Below are 24,070 nucleotides of genomic sequence, written 5' to 3' on the forward strand. Positions count from 1 at the left end.
CTTCTGTGAACAGGAAATAGAGAGACTGAAAGAGACAAGGGCAAAGGCTATTTCAGGTTATGGCTATTTCATATATACACTGACAAGTATGCCAGAGGTCATGTGGGTTTTTTTCACAAAGGATTTTTGGTAGGCTCTATAAGATTTGCTATCTATATGTTTCCCTCTCAACATGGTTTTGGTTTGTTTCTGGGCGTGGACCGGGGCTCATGGATGATGTTGGTGTAGTTTGTGTTGTGATAGGAACTGAGGCCGTTCCCACAGGAGCTCAGGCTAACGTCATAAACACATACAATGTACCTGGGGTGGTGCGGCGGCGGGCTTGGGTGGGGGCAGGTGAACCGGTGAGGTGGGACGGGGGGGAGGGTTGGACTGGGCTTAGTCTCAGACCTGATTGGCTACTGCAGCACATGGGGCACACCTGTGAGCGCCAGAGGCTAAGGAGATTGGCTGCCACCTGAAAATTACACCTCACCTGTGGGGGAGGGAGGCCAGGCTACATGTAAACCTATCCCCTTTACAAATTCAGTCTACTCGTCTTGAGGAGCTTAACCAGGTAGCGTCGCCGTGAGCTCCGGGAAACTTGAGCCGAGTCTTCACGACTTAAACCTATTGAGTTGATTTTTGGGGTTCTTCGCCTCCTCGTTGGGTGTCTAGTCAAGCCGAGCTAATTCGCATCTTTTTCCAAGCAAACATCGAAGAGTTGGTCTCTCTGTGAGAGGAGGGAAGAGGAAGACATATCAATGAGGCAGCAGTCAGCAGCCACAGCCAGGCAACATGATGCCTCTTTCTGGCTCACTTGACCACACCTGGGAAGGACAGGGTAACCCACCAACATGATACCTCCTTATTTGTTTTAATTTTGGTCCGTGTACGATTTCCTCTGACATTATTTGTGATACATTTGCTTTGTCATCGCACCAGCTTACAGGTAGACTGAAGCGCAGTTGCATGTATACTTATGTAATAGTCAGGAAATGGATGGCAAGCCAACAAGGTCGTTGTATAAAACCGTTGGTGCTTGTATGCTGTTACAGGAAGAGCATGAGTTTAGGGGGAAGCATATTATAAACTGTATCAGATTCCAGTCCATTTAAATAGAAACAAAAGAGCCGAACGTTAATTCCTAAACTGGAAAGACCAGTTGGGGCAGGTAGAGGCAAACAGACAGACTTGTCAAATGATATAAAGACAGCAGATTTTTCCTTCCATTGTCACACTGGAAATGCACATTTGGAAGAACATTAAAGCAGTTATGGTAATATTTTGATAATTGTACCACTTCAAAAGCTGATGATAACCAATTGACGTGAAATATTTTCATTATTTTACAAAATAAACATTTATGTATTTTAAATATTTGAAAAAAAGATAATGAAGGCATGGGAGTGACAACTTATCTCTGCTACCTGTTAAATAAGTCTCAACGTAGCCTTTCCTTAGGATGTTGCATGTCTAGAAAAGGAGACTAAAATACCAAGGCCTGTTCTTACTTATTTAATTTGGCATGTATAGATAGAGATTTCAAATAATAATCTGTTTTTCCTAACCTTTTGATGTGAGAAATACGAGGTTTACATAGTGGATGTATGCTGAACATAAAATGTCTGCTCATCCATTTTAATCTTCTGTAGGATTTTGTTATTTTGTTTGACTTCTGGGAGTAGAAAATAACCATTAGGAAGGTTAGGTTTTTGGAATATTGCAAGAAGATTGATTTAATCTTTTTCATAAATTTTAAAAGGTGTTGTTGATAAATGGAGGGAAACTGTTGAACAAATAGTGCAGTGAATAAGGAGTGAGGTGGAAGATTTTGATTGGCGGAAAGACAGACATTCGTTAAATTCTTTGAATGAGTAATTCGTAATTGTTTACAGCTTTTTAAAGATTGACTATGGGTTGGGCATTACAGATATCATAACTGGTCTGTAGGGAATTTCCATAGAATGTGACTCACTTGATTGGTAAGCCATACAAAATGGAGGTTGAAATTTGAAAATAGTTTTTTTTACCGTTTTTTTTTACAGCTTAGAAAACAGACATGTGAAACTAAGAACAAGCTAACTATGTTAACCGTAATGCCAATCACGGAATAAAGTGAGAGGTCAGAGAAAAAAACATTGAGTTTGTGAACTGAAGAACATGCAGTTTAAATAGTTATGACTGTGACTAAGCAGCTTTTGCCATAACTGTTTTAAACCATTAACATTATGGTTGATGTTGGTGGAATGCTGTTTCTTTGTACCTAGATAAATCAATGTCAATAGCTGCTATAAAAATATGTGAAACATTGACAGGATTTTAAGAACAAGTTAAGAAAGAAAGCATTTTCAGACAAATCATGGAAATACATTAATATTGAAGCTAGGAATAGACAATAGTAATGTGAGGTGGAAATAAAAATTTATATTTGTGATACTTAAATAAAGCCAAACTGACAAATAAATGACTTAATTACGGTGCCATGCATGAGGGAGGCTAGAAACCTTTTTTGCTTAACAAATTTCACTCATTCATTGGAAATACTCAAAACGAAAGGGAAAGTAGTGAACTATGAAAAGTGATAGTTCTCAACTGAATGAATGAACCATGAAAGATAGTAGAATAGTAAATATATAATTTAACTTAGTAAAATAGCAGAGGGAACTGAACAATATAGTAAATATTGAAATGAAACAACCAAAGAGAAATAGCTGAAAAGCGACGAATCAAGCCACTAAGCTTTACTCTCCAGTAGTCTGGAGGGCCAATTAGTGGTGTTGATAAGGTCCAGCCTTAAGTGAGGTTTTGGATTTCACCGACATTCTTCTCCACAAAGACGCCAACTATTGATTAAGGGCCAGGCTGGTTTACCTATCAGGTTCATTTCACAGTGGAGTCCCATTCCAACGCAGAGGGCAGGGTTACCTGATCACACCTCATTCACTCAGTAAGGCTACAGCGTGGGCAGCCGTATACACCACACCGAATGAACAACCTCTCCTACAATGGAATAATTTCACTCAAGAGCCAAAACAGGGACGAGTTTCAGGGGACAAAACTTAAGCAAACCTTAAAGAAGGAAGGATAACTGAGGAAATGCATAGCAAGCACGTGGGAAGTAGGAAGTCAGGAAATACTAGAAACTGTACTTGAATTTAAATATGTTTTATTTCCATTGCCCTCTTCTTCATTCTACAAGCTTTAATACTCATTATTTCTCCCTGATCTTTTTTTTTCTCTTTCTCTCTCTCTCTCTCTCTTTCTCTTTAGGCCTGCAGCCCTGGTGTATAATGCTGATGATTAACTAAATAGAGGCTGCAGCAGTCTGTGAGAGCAGGGCGGCTTAGCTTTCTCACTTCATGGGCCTGACTGACCGGGAAGAAGCTGAAGTGTTCGCAGGCGCTGGCTGCTAAAAATTCTAGATCTTTTCCTTTTCACCCCCCACCCCCCTTTACTCACTTTGTTTTGTTGCATTCTTTCCTTTTGGGTTCCTTTTCACAACGGTAAGGTTACAGGTACATTCTCCACCTCTCTTCACTGCCTGTTCTTTTCCCTCCCTTCTGCTCTCTCTCTCTCTACCTTTCTCATTCACTCACACTCTTCCATTTAGCTCATTTGCAGGATGACGGGAAACCTATTCTTTCCCTCTGAACACAGGATTGTCTTGATTCTAGTTTTGTTTCAGGTTTAGAGAAAAAAATAGCAAAAAAATAGTTAACATTAATAGATATCAATATTAGTGTAACTATTGCTGACTTACTGTACCAAGTCTCAATAAAATGACATACATTGTGCTACCTGTGCTACCATCTTCAGGGACATGAAATGTGAATACGGAACAACAACCCCAAGGCCTTGTTGCTTTAGCAGTGGGTTTTGTCGAGAATGGATGTTAATAATGCAGTGGTCAAAAAAATACCCAATTGTCATACTTGAGTAAAAGTAAAGATACATGAATAGAAAAGGACTGAAGTGAAAGTCACCCAGCAAAATACTACTTGAGTAAAAGTCTAAAAGTATTTGGTTTTAAATACACTGAAGTATATTTATTTAAGGATTGCCAGGGGCAAAATCCAACACTCAGACATTATTTACAAACAAAGCATTTGTGTTGAGTGAGTCCGCCAGATCAGAGGCAGTAGGGATGACCAGGGATAATATATATATATATATATAATTTTCAGAATGAGGGGGAAAAGCAGCCTTACCATTTCGTAGAACCAGACCAGTCAGAACAGGTTTGGCCAATCATTAACATCCACTGTGGCCCACTCTCCTCTGGCAGAACCTAACCTACAGTCCCTACTAGAACAAAGTCTGCCGTACAACAAGTTGTATTTTTTTGTTTCAAGGCAAGTTTCAAATACGTTGTTTCCCCCCACTTCATCTCTTGTTTAAGACCTGGGGGTTAGGTGATAAATTGAACTTGCTATTGTTAGTTTGAGTTTGAGATAGTAGAGTCCACCCATAGTAGAGTCCACCCAAGGCCACAATTTGTTGAGTTAACTGAAGTGGAGTTCTAATGGATATTGATGATGAGTTGCATGTGTGCCTGAGGAGGAGGTATACTTGATTTTATATTATTATAGTTTCTCCTTTCTGTGGTAAATGCAGATGTAGCTTTAGAGATGTGAAAGACAGGCCTTATAATGATCATTTGCATTACCAGTCAGGGTTGCCTACTGTTTAGTACACCTCTTTCTTTTCATAGTGGAATGTTCCTGAAGTCTCAGTTATGCACATAGATGGGGCTTATCCCCACACAAACCTACCCAAAGCAAGGTTAGGCTTTTATCAAGTTTTTGTCAGTGAAAACCAGGAGATAACACAACACATTGAACAAAATGAACCTGTATTGTAAAATGCTTAGACGAAAATATTATTACTGCGATCCGTACACTTATTGTGATCTGTAAAATAATCACTTTTATGACCCATTGTTTGTCTCCTATGTATGTATTGGATGGTCATCCCCATCTTACAAGGCAGCATTGGATATCATCAATCTCTCTAATACTGCCTGGTAATGATGATGCTAGCCATCCGCTAACTACAGTGATATACCACACAACTTACAACGTTAGCTAGCTACATAAGCACACTTTACCATAGCTTGGCGGCCATTTTTTTTCTCAATGAAATGCTCTGGTTTACGCTGAAATGGCTTTCAGGATCCATCTTACCTGACAGTGCTGGATTGTACAAAAAAGTTCTAACACTGTCTGGTAACGATGTTTCCTGGGTGACCCACCTACCTCCAGAGATACACCTCAGCTAAGGATGTGCTTAAAGGGTCAGGTGTTTGATGTCTGATATTGTCACTGATAAGAAGACTTGGTTTAGGATTGCATCTATCTGTAAGAGATTGTCTTAAATCTTCATCTATTGACACGCCTTTATTCCGCTAGCTAAAACTATACATCTGAAAGAAGCTCCATTTTACCTCATCATTTATTTGTAGAAAAGATAGGCCTATGAAGTGCTTATTTTGTAAATTGTATTGGGAAACTATTTGGCAATCCAAGTAATTGAAATATCTCAGTGTTCCTCAGTTAAGAATCAATTCAAAGAAATGGAGAAGATTAGAGGCACGACTGGCAATGGCCTTTCCCTGGGGAACAAGTAGAGGAGACCCAGCATTTGTAATTCAACTTCCCTGTCCTGTTCTAGGGTGGCCCCACCCAACCTGTGTTAAAGAATACAGGTCGGTTGACGGTTCAACCGGTCGCACCGCCACTCATTTTCGTATCACCTCCCCTCTGTAGAGTGTGGCTTGTGTTGTGTCACCGTGATTGGTCCAGCACCGCTTATCTACATGCCACATCCTGAAACTGACAGAAGCTCACCTGAGCACTTATGATAAAAATAGACTCAGCAACATCCTCCTTGACTCCTTACCACTCCCCTTCAGCCTCACCTCTCTCTCATCCCTTCATATGAATGATTACTCTTTTTTTTATCACAGCTAAATATATCCCACAGCTCTATCTGTAGTGCCTTTTGTTGTTTTACAAGGCTTCATTGGAGAACCTTTGTTCCAATTAGAATTTTAGAATTCTGTTGAATTTGTTTCATAAACAAATGATAAATAGCCATAGACTTAAATGAGTTGATCCTTTATGGCAAACTACTACCCCGTTCCATGTCGTCTTCCAGGAAGAAAAATACATCCCAATTTAATAGGTAAAGCCTTCAAACAGACAGCACAGACATTGGCAAATAATAAAAGGAGCTGGCAGAGCCTAAATGTTTGTTTAAGGAGGGAGAATTACCTCGCAAATATTGAACCATACCTTTATTGGCTCACCTTCGGTTGTTTGCCTTTATTTATGACATAGACACACGGAATGGTTCAATGTTTTTTCCCTTTTCACCCCCTCTCCTTTCCAAACGGTTAAAAAGACAATTTGATGTTGTACTGAACCCAAATGTGGCATATTTATTTAATTTGCGGTGAGAGGGCACCACATTTTGATGTGAACTTTCAACCAACAGGATCTAGTTTGTCTTTATTCATGGCAAATCATTGTAAATGTACTCCATATAACATAGTCTTTGAGAATATGAAGACGATAGAGTAGTATCCCTGTCTGTGTGTGAGACAGACAAACAGACGAACAGACAGACAGACATACTGTATCTTTTCAGCTCTTTTCAGTCTCTTCCTGTATCTCATCCTGTCTCTTTCAGCTGTCTCCCTCTGCGTACAGTGGACGGTTGGTTCAGAGGGCGTCCTTCAGTCCTAGCTCCCTAGCCTGTTGATTGGCGTCTTACCAGACATGGTTAGATCTAAATATCCCTGTCTAATACTGTCTGGTAATGCCGTCCATTGAATGGCGTTTACTTCTCTTTTTCCTCTCCCCTTCTTGTACAGAAGTTTGAGCATGGCCGTCAGATTTCTTGGTGTGTCTGACCTCTTAGGCTTCTTCTATGTTAATGTGTGTATACAGTGTGTTTGTGTGTGTATATGACCAGTGCATAGACACATTGGTTGAAGTGACAGATGGATTGGGGTGTATTCACTATGGTCATGAAGATAATGACAATACAGGAACTATGAACCTTGCACTGGAAGATTGATTCAGTTGTCAGTGCTCTTCCATGTGCCATGTGTCAGAGTTTATTCCTTAAGCAACGGCCCAGGATGGGCAAAGAAATACAGCATTTTGGGATATACACATATGTGATGCCATAAGTAATTAAAATGCTTTAAGGTGCTTTTAAATCTCGCTCTGTCTCTCTCTCTCTCTGTGTGTGTGTGTTCATAAATATACTGTATCAAATATTTTATATTTAAACGGATGTAATATTATCTTCATGTAATAAAGCATTTAGAACAGCATTTATTCGACTTTTAAAAGAAAGATTTGTGTGCTCGTCACGGTGTCATGGTTACTAAATTCCAAATAGGAACATTGTCGGGAATTTGACATTTCTCCAGGTACAGTAAATTAAAAAACTATAAATGAATCCATTATTGATCTAATTGATCTATAAATACTGTCTATACTACAGCCAAGCGATAGATACACATATATATTTTCACCAACGTTATGTAATATGACATGACAATATCAAATAAACTTGAAATAAAACAATATTTGACTTTGTCCCGTCCTTTTTGACTGTGATTAATAAAGTGTTGTCTGAATGCATTTAATGATCTTTCTAGTTGCATAGTTTTGTACGAAGGAATGTAAATGTGATCGATGTGTGCTCTGGTCATTGTGTTCAGGGGGACTCTTCACCGAGCGGAATGCCTGGCCCCAGTCAGGTGGAGATCAGGTTACATCTGAACAGAGCACCTTTTTAAATCCCTCAGTTTACTCATGAGGTCCCCTATCAGCCAAGCCCTCATTGTGTCCCGACTCCTGCTCTAAAGCAACTCATAACAGGCTGCCCAGTGTGTCTCGTTGCTAGGCTGAGAAGCATAGGGCCACTTTTCACCGATTCTAAGGTCTTTTACACACACACACACACACACAAATAATACAGCTCCATTGTTGTTTAATTAAAGCTGTTAGAGCTCTGAGGGGTTCACTGGAGCTCTGATTGTATCAGGAGGAACACAAACACAGAGTTCATTTAAACATTTACTGAAACAAGCCCTGGACCTGATCTCCCATGCAGAACATGTAATGAGCAAGTTAAAGGGTTCAAAGGAAATTGTCTTCATCCCTCACTACTATAAAAGGGTTTTCCAATGGTAATTCACATGTATTTTGTTAACAATTAGGCAAATGACTGTATCACTGACATGCTATGCAATGAATGAACTGTGTTTTTATTTCCCTTGATGCTTTGACTGAACATCCACTTTTCATGTGATTTTGGAGAATATGGGTCACAAAACAATACATACAAAATATACACAAACTATCTACATAAAACGGGTAAAAACACTACTTAACGATTAAACATCAGGTCACATTTCTTGAACCTAAATGGTCTTCATGGGGGGGGGGGGGGGGGGGGGTAGTCATCTAGTTGGATATCTTGGCTATGCATGACATCACAGGAGAACTCCAGTTCCAGGCTGCCCACACAGTAGTTGGCGGATTGAGGATTCCAGGGCCGGTCTATACATGCTTTGGTGCCATCCAACCAGATTCCTGCAAGTCACTGCAGAGGGTGGGGTTCACCTGGGTTCACCGCTGAGGTGGAACGGCCCCACAACAGAGGCACGGGGGCTGTGTTTAAACGGCTATGACATGCCGACAGACTGCTGACATACTGTATAACTGTCACGCATACACACATACGCGTGTACACACACATAAACCTGCATGCAACCACATGCAAGCACACACACAAACACACGCACAGGGAGGGAACTCCAGTGGAGTGAGTCAGATAGGTGGAACACCTAGAGGGATTTACAATATTGTGCCATAGCTGGTTCATATTCGTTGTATTTTGAAACCCAAAATGAAATCTAGTTCTGTTCTAGATCTATTGCTGGTCATTGAACTTAAACTATGATACTTACAGAAAGAGCAAGCAGTTCATAACTATTTCAATTGAGTGTCACCTTGTCCTAGATAGATTTACACAGTTATCAAAACGTCATGCCATTGTAAGCCTACATGAAACACAGCCCTTATTTTAAGTATTTCTAAAATCCTCTACGGGAAAAAATGAATGGTGGAAAAATGATTGGAACCATTTCTCTGTTTGACCGCAAGGTTTTATGGGTATTATGACTCATACTCTGGTACTCTATACAGTCTATTGCTGTGTGCAGGACATTAATCTGCATTGAGTTGGGGTGGGAAGAGTACTGAAATAGCCTACTCAGGTAGAAGAAAAATTACTGGGAAAAAAAAGGACAAGTACTTGGAAAAGCTACTCATTTACAGTAACGACAGTATTTGTAATTAGTTACTTCTTACCTCTGGTTTACAGTATTACATATTACAAATTATTCAATATTCCACATGTATACTTAAGCTACATTATAAGAGAAAGGGGATACCTAGTCAATTGTACAACTGAATACCTTCAACTGAAGTGTCTTCTGCATTTAACCCAACCACTCTGAATGCTTTAATCGACATCCACGTCTTCAGCGCCGGGGAACAGTGGGTTAACTGCTTTGCTCGGGGGAAGAAAGACAGATTTTTTTCCCTTGTCAGCTCTGGGATTTAGTCCAGCAACCCTTCAGTTACTGGCCCAACACTCTAACCACTAGGCTACCTTTCAGACCTCATCAATGCTTGGGTGGGCAGACTTCTTTCCAACTCGCTGCACTGGTGGTGGGAAGAATGCTCTCAGAATCATGTCATCTTTAGTATCGTGGGACAAAGACATAACAAGCTTTTAGGGGACAGCCAAAATGGATAAACGTGGATGAACATTTGAGACACTATTTTCATTTCAATATACCTGCACTCGGTACACTGGTGGTGGGAGAAGCACTCTCAGGAACATGTCATCTTTAGTATCTGGGGGACAATGGCTAAGTTTTAGGGGACAGTCAAAATGGATAAACTGGTGGTGGGATAACGCTCAGGGCCATACAGCCTCTAGTATCTTGCCAGTGGGGACAAAAACATAACATTAACAAAGATTAGGACTGAACGATGGCTCCGGAGGGGAGGGCTGCCGTCTTATCGGCTCTTAACCAATCGCGTTATTTTATTTGTTTTTCGCGTTGTTAGTAACTTGTTTTGTACATAGTGTTGCTGCTACAGTCTCTTATGACCGAAAAGAGCTTCTGGACATCAGAACTTCGATTGCTCACCTCAAACTGGACGAAGAGTTATTTTTCAATGAGTCAGACAAGGAGGGATATACTACTACAGACAACCAACCAGGCCCACATCCCCCGTGATTTGCCGGAGAAGGAAACTGAGATTTAGTGGAAAAAGACCAGAGTGCCTTGCGAGGATTAGCTGACAAGTGGCTAATCTGCCATTGCCTTCCTTCCTGCTTGCTAATGTTCATTAGCTGGAAAATAAATGGGACGAGCTGAACGCATGTATATCCTACCAACGGCACATTAAAAACTGTAATATCTTATGTTTAACCGAGTCATGACTGAACGACGACATTAAGAACACATCGGCAGGACAGAACAGCAGCCTCTGGTAAGACACGTGGCGGGGGCCTATGCACATACGTGAACAACAGCGGGTGCATGATATCTAAAGAAGTCTCGAGGTTTTGCTCGCCTGAGGTACATATAGCTGTAGATAACAATCACAATCATAAGCTGTAGATCACACTATCTGCAGTTGAAGTCGGAAGTTTACATACACCTTAGCCAAATACATTTAAACTCAGTTTTTCACAATTCCTGACATTTAATACTTGTAAAAATTCCCTGTCTTAAGTCAGTTAGGATCACCACTTAATTTTAAGAATGTGAAATGTCAGAATAATAGTAGAGATAATTATTTATTTCAGCTTTTATTTCTTTCACCACATTCCCAGTGCGTCAGAAGTTTACATACACTCAATTAGTATTTGGTAGCATTGCCTTTAAATTGTTTAACCTGGGTCAAACGTTTCTGCTAGCCTTCCACAAGCTTCCCACAATAAGTTGGGTGAATTTTGGCCCATTCCTCCTGACAGAGCTGGTGTAACTGAGTCAGGTGTGTAGGCCTCCTTGCTCGCACACGCTTTTTCAGTTCTGCCCACAAAGTTGCTATAGGATTGAGGCCAGGGTTTTGCGATGGCCACTCCAATACCTTGACTTTGTTGTTCTTAAGCCATTTTGCCACAACTTTAGAAGTATGCTTGGGGTCACTGTCCATTTGGAAGACTCATTTGTGACCAAGCTGTAACTTCCTGACTGATGTCTTGAGATGTTGCTTCAATATATCCACGTAATTTTCACTCCTCATGATGCCATCTATTTTGGAAGTGCACCAGTCCCTCCTGCAGCAAAGCACCCCCACAACATGATGCTGCCACCCCCGTGCCTCACGGTTGGGATGAAGTTCTTCAGCTTGCAAGCCTCCCCCGTTTTCCTCCAAACATAACAAATTATCATTATGGCCAAACAGTTCTATTTTTGTTTCATCAGACCAGAGGACATTTCTCCAAAAAGTATGATCTTTGTCCCCATGTGCAGTTGCAAACCGTAGTCTGGCTTTTTTATGGCAGTTTTGAAGCAGTGGCTTCTTCCTTGCTGAGCCGCCTTTCAGGTTATGTCGATATAGGACTCGTTTTACTGTGGATATAGATACTTTTGTACCTGTTTCCTCCAGCATCTTCCCAAGGTCCTTTGCTGTTGTTCTGGGATTGAATTGCACTTTTCGCATCAAATTACATTCATCTCTAGGAGACAGAAGGCGTCTCCTTCCTGAGTGGTATGACGGCTGCGTGGTCCCATGGTGTTTATACTTGCGTACTGTTGTTTGTACAGATGAATGTGGTACCTTCAGGTGTTTGGAAATTGCTCCCAAGGATGAACCAGACTTGTGGAGATCTACAATTTTATTTAGGCGGTCTTGGCTGATTTCTTTTGATTTTCCCATGATGTCAAGCAAAGAGGCATGGAGTTTGAAGGTAGGCATCGAAATACATTCACAGGTACACCTCCAATTGACTCAAATTATGTCAATTATCCTATCAGAACCTTCTAAAACCATGACATCATTTTCTGGAATTTTCCAAGCTGTTTAAAGGCACAGTCAACTTAGTGTATGTAAACTTCTGACCCACTGGAATTGTGATGCAGTGAATTATAAGTGATGCAGTGAATTATAATCTGTCTGTAAACAATTGTTGGAAAGATTACTTGTGTCATGCACAAAGTAGATGTCCTATCCGACTTGCCAAAACTATAGTTTGTTAACAAGACATTTGTGGAGTGGTTGAAAAACAAGTTTTAATGACTCCAACCTAAGTGTATGTAAACCTCCGACTTCAACTGTATCTAGAGAGTTTTCTGTATTTTTCGTAGCTTTCTACATACCACCACAGACCGATGCTGGCGCTAAAACGGCACTCAGTGAGCTGTATACAACCATAAGCTGTAATAGCTCTTTTTTGTAGAATGACCGGACCAAAGCGTAGTGTGGAAAGTGTTCATGATTATTTTATTTCAAAAAACACTCAAACAAAATAACAAACGTGAAAACGAAAGCGCACAGTTCTGTCAGGGAGAAACACAAAACAGAAAACAAGATCCCACAAAACCCAAAAGGAAAATGACAGCTTATATATGATCCCCAATCAGAGACAACGATAGACAGCTTCCTCTGATTGGGAAACACACATGGCCAAAAACAATAAAATAGAAAACATAGACTTTCCCACCCAAGTCACACCCTGACCTAACCAAACTAATAAAAAAATAATAAGGAACTCAAATGTCAGGGAGTGACAGTACTATCCCCCCAAAGGTGCGGACTCCGGCCGCAAACCTAAACCTATAGGGGAGGGTCCGGGTGGGCATCTACTCTCGGTGGAGGCTCCGGTGCGGGACGCAGACCCCGCTACGCTTGAGGCTCCCCCCACTTCGGTGGCGCCTCTGGTGCAGGGATTGTTGCCGGGACCTCCGGACCATAGATCATCGTCGGGGACTCCAGGCTAGGAACCCCCCCTGTAAGCTCCGGACTGGAGACCCTCGCTGGAGGCTCCGGACTGGGAACCGTCGCTGCAGGCTCCGGACTGGGAACCGACGCTGGAGGCTCCGGACTGGGAACCGACGCTGCAGGCTCCGGACTGGGGATCATCACTGCAGGCTCCGGGCCATGGATCATCACTGGAGGCTTCGGGCCATGGATCATCACTGGAGGCTTCGTGCCATGGATCACCACTGGAGGCTTCGTGCCATGGATCATCACTGGAGGCTTCGGGCCATGGATCATCACTGGAGGCTTCGGGCCATGGATCATCACTGGAGGCTTCGTACGCGGAGCCGGAACAGGTCTCACCGGACTGAGGAGACGTACTGGAAGCCTGGTACGTGGAGCTGCCGTAATGTGTCCTGGCTGGATATCCACTTTAGCTCGGTGAGTGTGGAGAGCTGGCACAGGAGGCACTGGGCTATGAAGGCGCACTGGAGGCATAGTGCGTAGAGCCGGTGCAGGATATACTGGGCTGTGGAGACGCACTGGAGTTCTGGAGCGTAGAGCTGGCACAACGCGTCCTGGCTGAATACCCCCTGTAGCATGGCAAGTGCGGGGAGCTGGAACAGGCCGTACTGGGTTGTGCTGGCGAACTGGGGATACCGTGCGTAGAGCTGGTGCAGGATATCCTGGGCCGAAGAGACGCACCGGAGACCAGGAGTGCTGAGCCGGCACAATCCATCCTGGCTGAATGCCCACTCTAGCACGGCAACTGCGGGGAGCTAGAACAGTGCGCACCGGGCTGTGAATGCGCACTGGAGATACGCTCCCCACGGTAAGCACGGGGAGTTGGCTCAGGTCTAAACCCTGACTCCGCCAATCTCCCCGTGTGCCCCCCCCTCAATTTTTTGGGGGGAGCTGCCCCTTGGGCTTCCGTTTTTGCCGTGACTCCTGGTCTCGTCGCCGTTCCCCCCTCGCTGCTTCCGCCTGTTTCCACGGCAGGCTCTCATGCCCTGCCACCTCCTCCCATGTCCATCATGTCTTCCACTCCGGGGCATGCTGCTTGGTCCGTTGGTGGTGGGATCTTCTGTTAAGGCTCTCGTTTGTAGAATGACCGGACCAAAGCGCAGCTTGGAAAGTGTTCATGATTGTTTTATTTCAAAAAACACTCAAACAAATTAACAAACGTGAAAACGAAAGCGCACATTTCTGTCAGACAGAAACACTAAACAGAAAACAAGATCCCACAAAACCCAAAAGGAAAATGACAAATTATATATGATCCCCAATCAGAGACAACGATAGACAGCTGCCTCTGATTGGGAAACAGACACGGCCAAAAACAAAGAAATAGAAAACATAGACTTGGGTCATGGCGTGACATAAGCAAACAGGGAAATGCTCATCCAGAGGCAGAGCTCTTAGTGGCCGGGGACTTTAATGCAGGGAAATTTAAATCAGTTTTACCTAATTTCTATCAGCATGTTAAATGTGCAACCAAAGGAAGAAAAAAATCAAGACCACCTTTACTCCACACACAGAGACGCATACAAAGCTCTCCCTCGCCCTCCATTTGGCAATTCTGACCATAATTACCTCCTCCTGATTCCTACTTACAAGCTAAAATTAAAGCAGGAAACACCAATGACTCAGTCTAAAAAAGTGGTTAGATGAAGCAGATGTTAAACTACAGGACCGCTTTGCTAGCACAGACTGGAATATGTTCTGGGATTCCTCCGATGGCATTGAGGAGTACACCACATCAGTCAGCGGCTTTATCAGTAAGTGCATCGAGGACGTCATCCCCACAGTGACTGTACGTACATGCCCCAACCAGAAGCCATGGATTACGGGCAAAATTCGCACTGAGCTAAAGGGTAGAGCTGCCGCTTTCAAGGAGCAGGACTCTAACCTGGAAGCTTATAAGAAATCTGCTATGCCCTCCGACGAACCATCAAACAGGCAAAGCGTCAATACAGGACTAAGATTGAATCATACTACACCGGCTTCGACGCTCGTCGGATGTGGCAGGGCTTGCAAACTATTACAGTCTACAAAGGGAAGCACAGCCGAGAGCTGCCCAGTGACACAAGCCTACCAGACGAGCTAAATAACTTCTATGCTTGCTTCGAGGCAAGTAACACTGAAACATGCATGAGACCATCAACTGCTCTGGATGACTGTGATCACGCTCTCCGCATCCGATGTGAGTAAGACCTTCAAATAGGTCAACATTCACAAGGTCGCAGGGCCAGACGGATTACCAGGACGTGTACAGCATGCGCTGACCAACTGGAAAGTGTCTTCACTGACATTTTCAACCTCTGAGTCTGTAATATCAACATGTTTAAAGCAGACCACCATAGCCCCTGTGCCCAAGAACACTAAGGCAACCTGCCTAAATAACTACTGACCCATAGCACTCACGTCTGTAGCCATGAAATGCTTTGAAAGGCTGGTCATGGCTCACATCAACACCATCATCCCAGAAACCCTAGACCCACTGCAATTTGCATACCACACCAACAGATCCACAGATGATGCAATCTCTACTGCACTCCACACTGCCCTTTCACACCTGGACAAAAGGAACACCTATGTGAGAATGCTATTCATTGACTACAGCTCAGCATATAGCGCCGCTGTTGCTATTTACTGCTGCTCTTTCATTATTTGTTATTCTTATCTCTTACTTTTTTTTTGGGGGGGGGGGTATTTTCATAAAACTACATTGTTGGACAAGGGTTTGTAAGTAAGCACTTCACTGCTTACTTACAAACCCTTGTCCAACAATGTAGTTTTATCTATAGCAGTCTACAGCTGTTGGACTTGGCGCATGTGACAAATAACATTTTATTTGATTTGATTAAGTGGAGAGTCAAAATGGATAGTCTAAACTTGGATGAACAATTGAGACACTCCTTTAATTTCAATGTAATGTTAAAGTAACAGCTAGCTAGCTAAATTTTTTTGAAACAATTAGGCAAAAAACATACAGTATCTGAACCACCATAAAAGCATGAGTTATACGTTTGCCAACTAACTACAGCCATGTTAAATTAACAGAGACAAGGAATAGGCCTAGCTAGCTTAGTACAATCTATAGCTAGCTAGCTGATCTAGCTAGCATAATAAGGTGAGAAACCTAACGTAAACTCACTCACTTTTGTACATCGCCTTGGTCCCTACAATTGACCTTATTTTAGCGCCCAAAAAACTTAATACTTCTAGATCAACTGTAATGCCAATGCCATTGTACATTTCTCCCCTTTCCAACAGAATTCATGCCGAGACCTCAATGCTGCCCGTTTCTGCATGATTGAAGAAGGCAATGAGCTCCTTCGGGTCTTTAAAAAAAATGGCGGGTGGGGAAGTGAAACTAATGTGAGAAGGAGAGGAGATGTGTGGGAAAACACATTTTTTTAACTTGATCTGTCCAACTTGTCACCTTAGCGCCTCTAAAATGTAAATAAAACACTATAAAGAGTTTATAATGTGTCATTACATACCTATTTGAAGGTTTGTCGAATTTGAATCGGGTTTTTAGGGCGTTGCTGAAGTGATCTTCAGAGATAGTCTAAACTTGGATGAAGTGGTTCTGAGAGTGATGATCGCTTACAGTGATGATGCAAAAAATGACAAGGTATCCCCCCATACCCCCGTCACTGTTCATTTCTTGTTATTTAAACAATGAGAGAAGTGCTACACCTGGTGGAGAGAGATTGTAAGACAGAAATAGTTGCTTTATGCATGCTGTATGTTACGGCATGACACGTCACGATGTAACGGAGGGTCAGTTTTTCAACTTTTCTCCAATACTATAGAGCCATTACTATGTCGATCAACGCTTGAATAGAAACGTAGTTCACACCCCAGATTTTGAAGTCAACACAGTCGCTACAGTCCCATTAGTTTTCTTTGCAGCCTCGTTTGAATGTCGCGGTTGCGCACATTTGTACGGAATGGGGTGAGTTTACGTTAGTTTTAGCAAGCTAGCTAAGCCAAGTTATCTACCTGATGTGAAACAATTCACCACACAGTAATGTTAATGTTAGGCTTACAGAAGACAAGCTTTCTACAGGCACTGACATAGCTAGCTTGCTCGCGAAACTTCAACACAAATCTGAAATGTTTGCTATCACACACATCACAGGAAAATAGCTTGCTAGCTAGTTAGCCAGCTAAGTTAGCAAATGTTAGCTAAGTAGCTACTTAATGCTCGAGCTAGCATGCACGGGGATGTTTGCTAGTTAGCTTGCTAGCTAAGATTATCTAGAATTGCCAATGACTGAGATAATATGTAATTATGATAGCTAGGTCATTTATTCCTGAATTAATAATTAGTAATGTTAGCTAGCTAGCTTTTTACTCACTTGTTACACAGCTGCAAAAATCCTCATTCAGGAGCTTGACGGATCACTTTGATCTTCTGGATTTGGCAGGAGAATTAACACACCCGCTGGGTCTAATGATCTCAATAACTCTACATCAATAACCCAGCATTAACAACCCAACCTTGCTCCTTTTAAGGAAAACAACTCAACTAAGTGACCCAATGCCTGTAACCAAGTAGTTGGGTCATCCAAACAACCCAGCATTTTTTGGAGTGTACGAACGGTTGCTAGATTGAATCCCCGAGCTGCCAATGTAAAAATCTATTGTTCTGACCCTGAACAAGGTAGTTAACCCACTGTTGCTAGGCCGTCATTGTAAATAAGAATTTGTTCTTAACTGACTTGCGTGGTTAAATTTAAAAAATGAAAAGCATGAGAACACACTTACTCCCAGAGCCCCCCTTGCCAGTGTAATTCTGTATGGATATCATGAATGGTTTGAGACTGCAATTGAAAATTGCCTTTCTTTACAACTTAACTCCTTCCCTTCCTCTATAACACTTCAACATTAGAATCTCTCCAAATAATGGGTTGTGTAGATGTAACAGTATAACTTTAGTCCGTCCCTTCGCACCTACCCGGGCTCGAACCAGGGACCCTCTGCACACACAGACAACTGACACCCACGAAGCAACGTTACCCATCGCTCCACAAAAGCCGCAGCCCTTGCAGAGCAAGGGGAACACCTACTTCAGGTCTCAGAGCGAGTGACGTAACCGATTGAAACGCTATTAGCACGCACCATGGCTAACTAGCTCGCCATTTCACACCGGTTACACTCACCCCCCATTTGACCTCCTCCTTTTCCGCAGCAACCAGTGATCCGGGTCAACAGCATCAATGTAACAGTATAGCTCTTCTCGCCCCTACCTGGGCTCGAACCAGGGACCCTCTGCACACATCAACAACTGACACCAACTAAGCATCGTTACCCATCGCACCACAAAAGCCGGGGCCCTTGCAGAGCAGGGGGAACAACTCCTTCAGGTCTCAGTGCGAGTGACGTCACCGATTTAAACACTATTAGCACACACCACCGCTAACTAGCTAGCCATTTCACATCAGTTACATAGAGACAATGACTAAAGGGTGCACTACGAATGCCTATTACTTCCTGGTGCAGGAAGCAGTTGGGATGATATGGAAATGGGCAAATATCCACATGCACACACCTTCCACTGTCTCCAGCCAGTGACATGCATGCGCACACATATACTCACTCACTAATGGCAGATGGCGAGCCAAGGGATCGACAAGGCTGTATTTCAAACCTGTTATCCTTGTCCACCCATGCAGCACTTTGCACAGACTGTCTATCAGATGGCGGTTCTTTATTAAGGTGTGGCTGATATTGGCTGAACACTAACGAAACAGAAAGCACTTTTACACAAGTATATGGGAGGGTTCCATGTAAGAATTAGTGCTTAGAGTGTCTTCAATGTCCCACCAAGCACTGACAAAAGACTGTCTTATTAAAGAGATTTGTGGTATTCTAAACTTAAATGTAGTACTTGCATACAGTTGAAGTCGGAAGTTTACATACACTTAGGTTGGAGTCATTAAAACTCGTTTTTCAACCACTCCACAAATGTCTTGTTAACAAACTATAGTTTTGGCACATCAGTTAGGTAATCTACTTTTTGCATGACACAAATAACATTTTCCAACAATTGTTTACGGAAAGATTATTTCCCTTATAACTCGCTGTATCACAATTCCAGGTCAGACGTTTACATACACTAAGTTGACTGTGCCTTTAAACAGCTTGGAAAATTCCTGAAGATTATGTCATGGCTTTAGAAGCTTCTGATAGGCTAATTGACATCATTGGGGTCAATTGGAGGTGTACCTGTGTGTGTATTTTAAGGCCTACCTTCAAACTCAGTGCCTCTTTGCTTGATATCATGGGAAAATCAAAAGAAATCAGCCCCAAAAAATTGTAGACCTCCACAAGTCTGGTTCATCATTGGGAGCAATTTCCTAAAGCCTGAAGGTACCACGTTCATCTGTACAAACAATAGTACACAAGTATAACCACCATGGCACCATGCAACCGTCATGCCACTCAGGAAGGAGACAGGTTCTGTCTCCTAGAGATGAACGTACTTTGGTGCGAAAAGTGCAAAGTAATCCCAGAACAACAGCAAAGGACCTTGTGAAGATGATGGAGGAAACAGGTACAAAAGTATCTATATCCACTGTAAAAACGAGTCCTATATCGACATAACCTGAAAGGCCGCTCAACAAGAAAGAAGCCACTGCTCCAAAACCGCCATAAAAAAGCCAGACTACGGTTTGCAACTGCACATGGGGATAAAGATCATACTTTTTGGAGAAATGTCCTCTGGTCTGATGAAACAAAAATAGAATTGTTTGGCCATAATGACCATCGTTATGTTTTGAGGAAAAAGGGGGAGGCTTGCAACCTGAAGAACACCATCCCAACTGTGAAGCATGGGGGTGGCAGCATCATGTTGAGGGTGTGCTTTGCTGCAGGAGTGACTGGTGCACATGAGGTAAGACAATTATGTGGATATATTGAAGCAACATCACAAGACATCAGTCAGGAAGTTAAAGCTTGGTCACAAATGGGTCTTCCAAATGGACAATGACCCCAAGCTTACTTCTAAAGTTGTGGCAACTTGGCTTAAGAACAACAAAGTCAAGGTATTGGAGTGCCCTGACCTCAATCCTATAGCAAATATGTGGGCAGAACTGAAAAAGCATGCGCGAGCAAAGAGGCCTACACACCTGACTCAGTTACACCAGCTCTGTCAGGAGGAATGGGCCACAATTCACCAAATGTATTGTGGGAAGCTTGTGGAAGGCTAGCAGAAACGTTTGACCCAAGTTCAACAATTTAAAGGCAATACTACCAAATACTAATTGAGTGTATGTAAACTTCTGATGCACTGGGAATGTGCTGATAGGAATAAAATCTGAAATAAATAATTCTCTCTACTATTATACTGACATTCAACATTCTTAAAATAAAGTGGTGATTCTAACTGACCTAAGACAGGGGATTTTTACTATATTTAAATGTCAGGAATTGTGGAAAATGTATTTGGCTAAGGTGTATGTAAACTTCCGACTTCAACTGTATATATAGAAAATGTATTGGTGTATTTTTGGCCATTACTCGCTTTGGCTATTATTTGCCAACATTTATATTCACAATTGTAAAAAAATAAATATTCATGGGTCGTTCCACCAATTCATTACGTTTGATTGAGCCTTATTTGAACATTCTGTCATAAAGAGCACATTTAACTTAAAAAAAACTAGTTTTCCCATTTCAAGAAATTACTACAGTAAGTACCTATTAAGTGCCAAATAAAGTAACAGCAACAGGGTTGATGATTTCATCATAAATCAGCCATAAATCCCCTTGAGACAGGGGGACTAGGAGCTTGTTGTGCACTGTAAACCCCAAGGCATTTTTAACTCAAATACTGTTAGTAAGTTGTTCTCAAAGTCATTATTACTTCAAACGTTTATGTGGCACTGACTCAAAACTAATAGAGAAGTCGCACAAACTAATTTTAAAAAAGATATAACAAATCAACTTTTTTCCCAGCATGCTATACTGCAGGTAGATTTTTTGGCAGTGTGCGTGTATTCATGGATGCCAAGGGTAGCCAGGATTCCCCCCAAAATTGACCAATCGTTTTATTATTTTTGTAATCTTTCATCTTTCAGTGTTTGTCTAGATCAGTGTGGAAGAACTTGATAGCCCTGTACAGAGCCTTGACGTCAACCCCATCGAACACATTTGGGATGAATTGGAATGCCAACTGCAAACCATGCCTAATCGCCCTAATGCTCTTGTAGCTGAATGGAGGCAAGTTCCCACAGCAATGTTCAAACATCTAGTGGAAAGCCTTCCCAGAATAGTGGAGGCTTTTAAAACAGCAAAGCGGGGACCAACTCCATATTAATGCCCATGATTTTGGAATGAGATGTTTGACGAGCAGGTGTCCACATACTTTTGGTCATGTAATGTATATAAACAAAATCAAACAAGATCCTATAAGATACCAGGAGTATCTTAAGAAACAAAAAGAAAGATAACTCAGGAGAAAATAAAGTGGTGAACTGAAATCCATCTCACAACTTTCCCAGCAACAAAAAAAGAATAAGAAGATCAACTATCCAGAAAATTGTGGTTATGGAGTCATACCTGTAAAGGAACACACCACCACACTCACCTGAAGTCTTACAGCTATAGAATCATGACCTAACTGCCCCTCAAATGACTCCACATCTACTGTATGTGATTGTTTTGGCCCATGCACAAACCGTGATAATTCAACAAATAGAGGCAGACAAAGCACAACCTTCCACCTGCAATCCTAGCGCAATACAGCACATTGCAGACATACATGAGGTACTGATTGGAAAGTGGTGATGTGAAATATGATGAAGACCCTTACCCTGGTATTATACATAACGTTGATGCAGAGAGCTGTGCTCTAGTCAAGACAATGAGTTATGTGGGAGCCAACCAATTATTTTGACCAATGAAAGAGGACATTATATGGTACCAACCAGAGAATGTGCTTGGGCTTGTCCCTGAGCCACATCCAGCTACAAAACGACATATGATGCTTGATGGCACAGTCTGGGAGGAAATGTACTCTCTCGTTAAGAAATAGAGTGCATTAAGGGCAATTAAGGGCAATATCGAATCTTGAGTGAGCACACAACTGTCTCATGACTCTGTATCAATAGACTGCAGGCAGTGAACAATCATTTGTTAAAACTTCTTCAGGCTAGGGTCCTTTTTTCGGAATTTCCGCCCAGGCCCAGAAGCCAGGATATGCATATAATTGGTACCATTGGATAGAAAACTTTAACGTTTGTAGAAATGTTTAAAAATAATGTATGTATGACACAATAGATATGGTAGGAGAAAATCCAAAGAAAAACCAACCAGACATTTTTGGGGGAGAGCCCATGCTCTTACAATGGCCAGTATAAGGGCATATCCAAATCCAGCTCCCAGATTGCAATTCCTATGGCTTCCACTAGATATCAACAGTCTTTGTTCAAGATTTCAGGCTTGTTTCTTCCAAAACGAGGAAGAATTATAAGTTTTAGTACTGGGACTCAGTTGGAAATCAGTCTGCTAATATCATTTTCCTATTGAACATACTTCTTTCTGTATGAAATATTATAGTTTAATTACATTTTAGGGTACCTGAGGATTAAATAGAAACATATTTGGACTTGTTTAAACAAAGTGTAGCGGTAGCTTTTTGAATTCCTTTCTCTGCATGTTGAAGGAGTGGATTACTCAAATCGATGGCGCCAATTTATTTGAATTGCACGCTCTCCAATTTCACAGGAAGTTGTCGACAGGTGTCCCGCTGGTGGGATGCCTAGCCCTAAGAAACCAGTGTTTCCAACCCTGTACATGTGTTTCTGCCTAATGCATTGAATCCAAAATTGTTCTAAAAGATGCTTAAGTTATTGAGGCATGTTTCTTAGTTTTTTTAGGTTTTGAATTGTGTGTTCTATATCTTCAATAAAATGAAATATGTACACCTGTGACATTAAAATGTTTAATGGTATTTTCATTAGTTGTTTTATATGAAATAAGGTTTCATTTTCAACCAACATTCAACATCCAAAAGTGCCCGGATTTGTATTTTAGGTCATCAGTTTCTTCAAAATGTTTGAGTAGCCAGAACTGATCCTGTTTTACAGTTTGTGCAACAGGGAGTGGCATTTGAATGCAAGCTTTAAAAAAAAAAGAAATAGTTCAAACATTTCTAGCCTGTCTATCTAATGAATGCATAACAGTGTTTATGTGTTATGCTCGACCCACTCAATTTTCCACCACAAAACACCAGCAAATGGCCCAAAAGAGTAGAACCAGCTCACCTGCTTTTACACTATGATTTGACTTTAAAATGTAAAATGTTTCTTATGAAAAAAAGATGCAAAAATAATAGTTTCACCATATCTTTATTCCTATAAAAATCAGATTGATTGAATTCTCTATGTGGTCACAGTATATTATATTCAAGGAAACTTCATTTAATATTTGTATATATTTATTTAACTAGGCAAGTCAGTTAAGAACAAATTCTTATTTACAATGACAGCCTATGAACAGTGGGTTAACTGCCTAGATTCAGGGGCAGAAGGACAGATTTATACCTTGTCAGCTCTGGGATTTGATCTAGCAATCTTTTGGTTCCTGACCCAATGCTCTAACCACTAGGCTACCTGCCACCCCAGGTATAACAGGCCTTTAAAATTAAATATTGCTGTACAATTTCTACTTAAAATATCAAAGGGCCGCAAAAGGCACTCATTTTGTGGAAAGACCCTCATAACAGTCAAATCCACAATCAGACAACAGTATATTGTAGGTTTGCATGGCTGTTAGATGCAACGGCACCACTCCCAGTAAATTATCATGGTGTTCGGAGGTAGGGGGAGGATTAGTGGTAATTGCCAACTGTGACTGGGTGGGTCCTCTGTAGGCAAATGGTTGAGATGGGAGTGATTACTGGATTTAAAAAAGGGGCAGGCAAATTTTATGGGGGAGCCCCCCACACACACACACACATTGCTAAAAATGAATACAATTTAAACATATTTATTTTTAGATCACTACTTATTAAATTGAGTCTGGAAAGAAGGGGACATTTATGGAAC

General features: G+C 41.7%; 1 long non-coding RNA gene across 1 annotated transcript; it reads left to right on the forward strand.

Moving 5' to 3' along the window:
- Positions 1-546: 546 nt before the first annotated feature.
- On the forward strand, positions 547-7,580 carry LOC110492231. Its single transcript, XR_002468979.2, has 2 exons — positions 547-823; positions 3,253-7,580. It is a non-coding gene; the product is annotated as an uncharacterized LOC110492231 (long non-coding RNA).
- Positions 7,581-24,070: the final 16,490 nt, after the last annotated feature.

This window comes from Oncorhynchus mykiss, chromosome 16 (assembly GCF_013265735.2).
Source record: "Oncorhynchus mykiss isolate Arlee chromosome 16, USDA_OmykA_1.1, whole genome shotgun sequence".
Taxonomy (NCBI): Eukaryota; Metazoa; Chordata; class Actinopteri; order Salmoniformes; family Salmonidae; genus Oncorhynchus; species Oncorhynchus mykiss.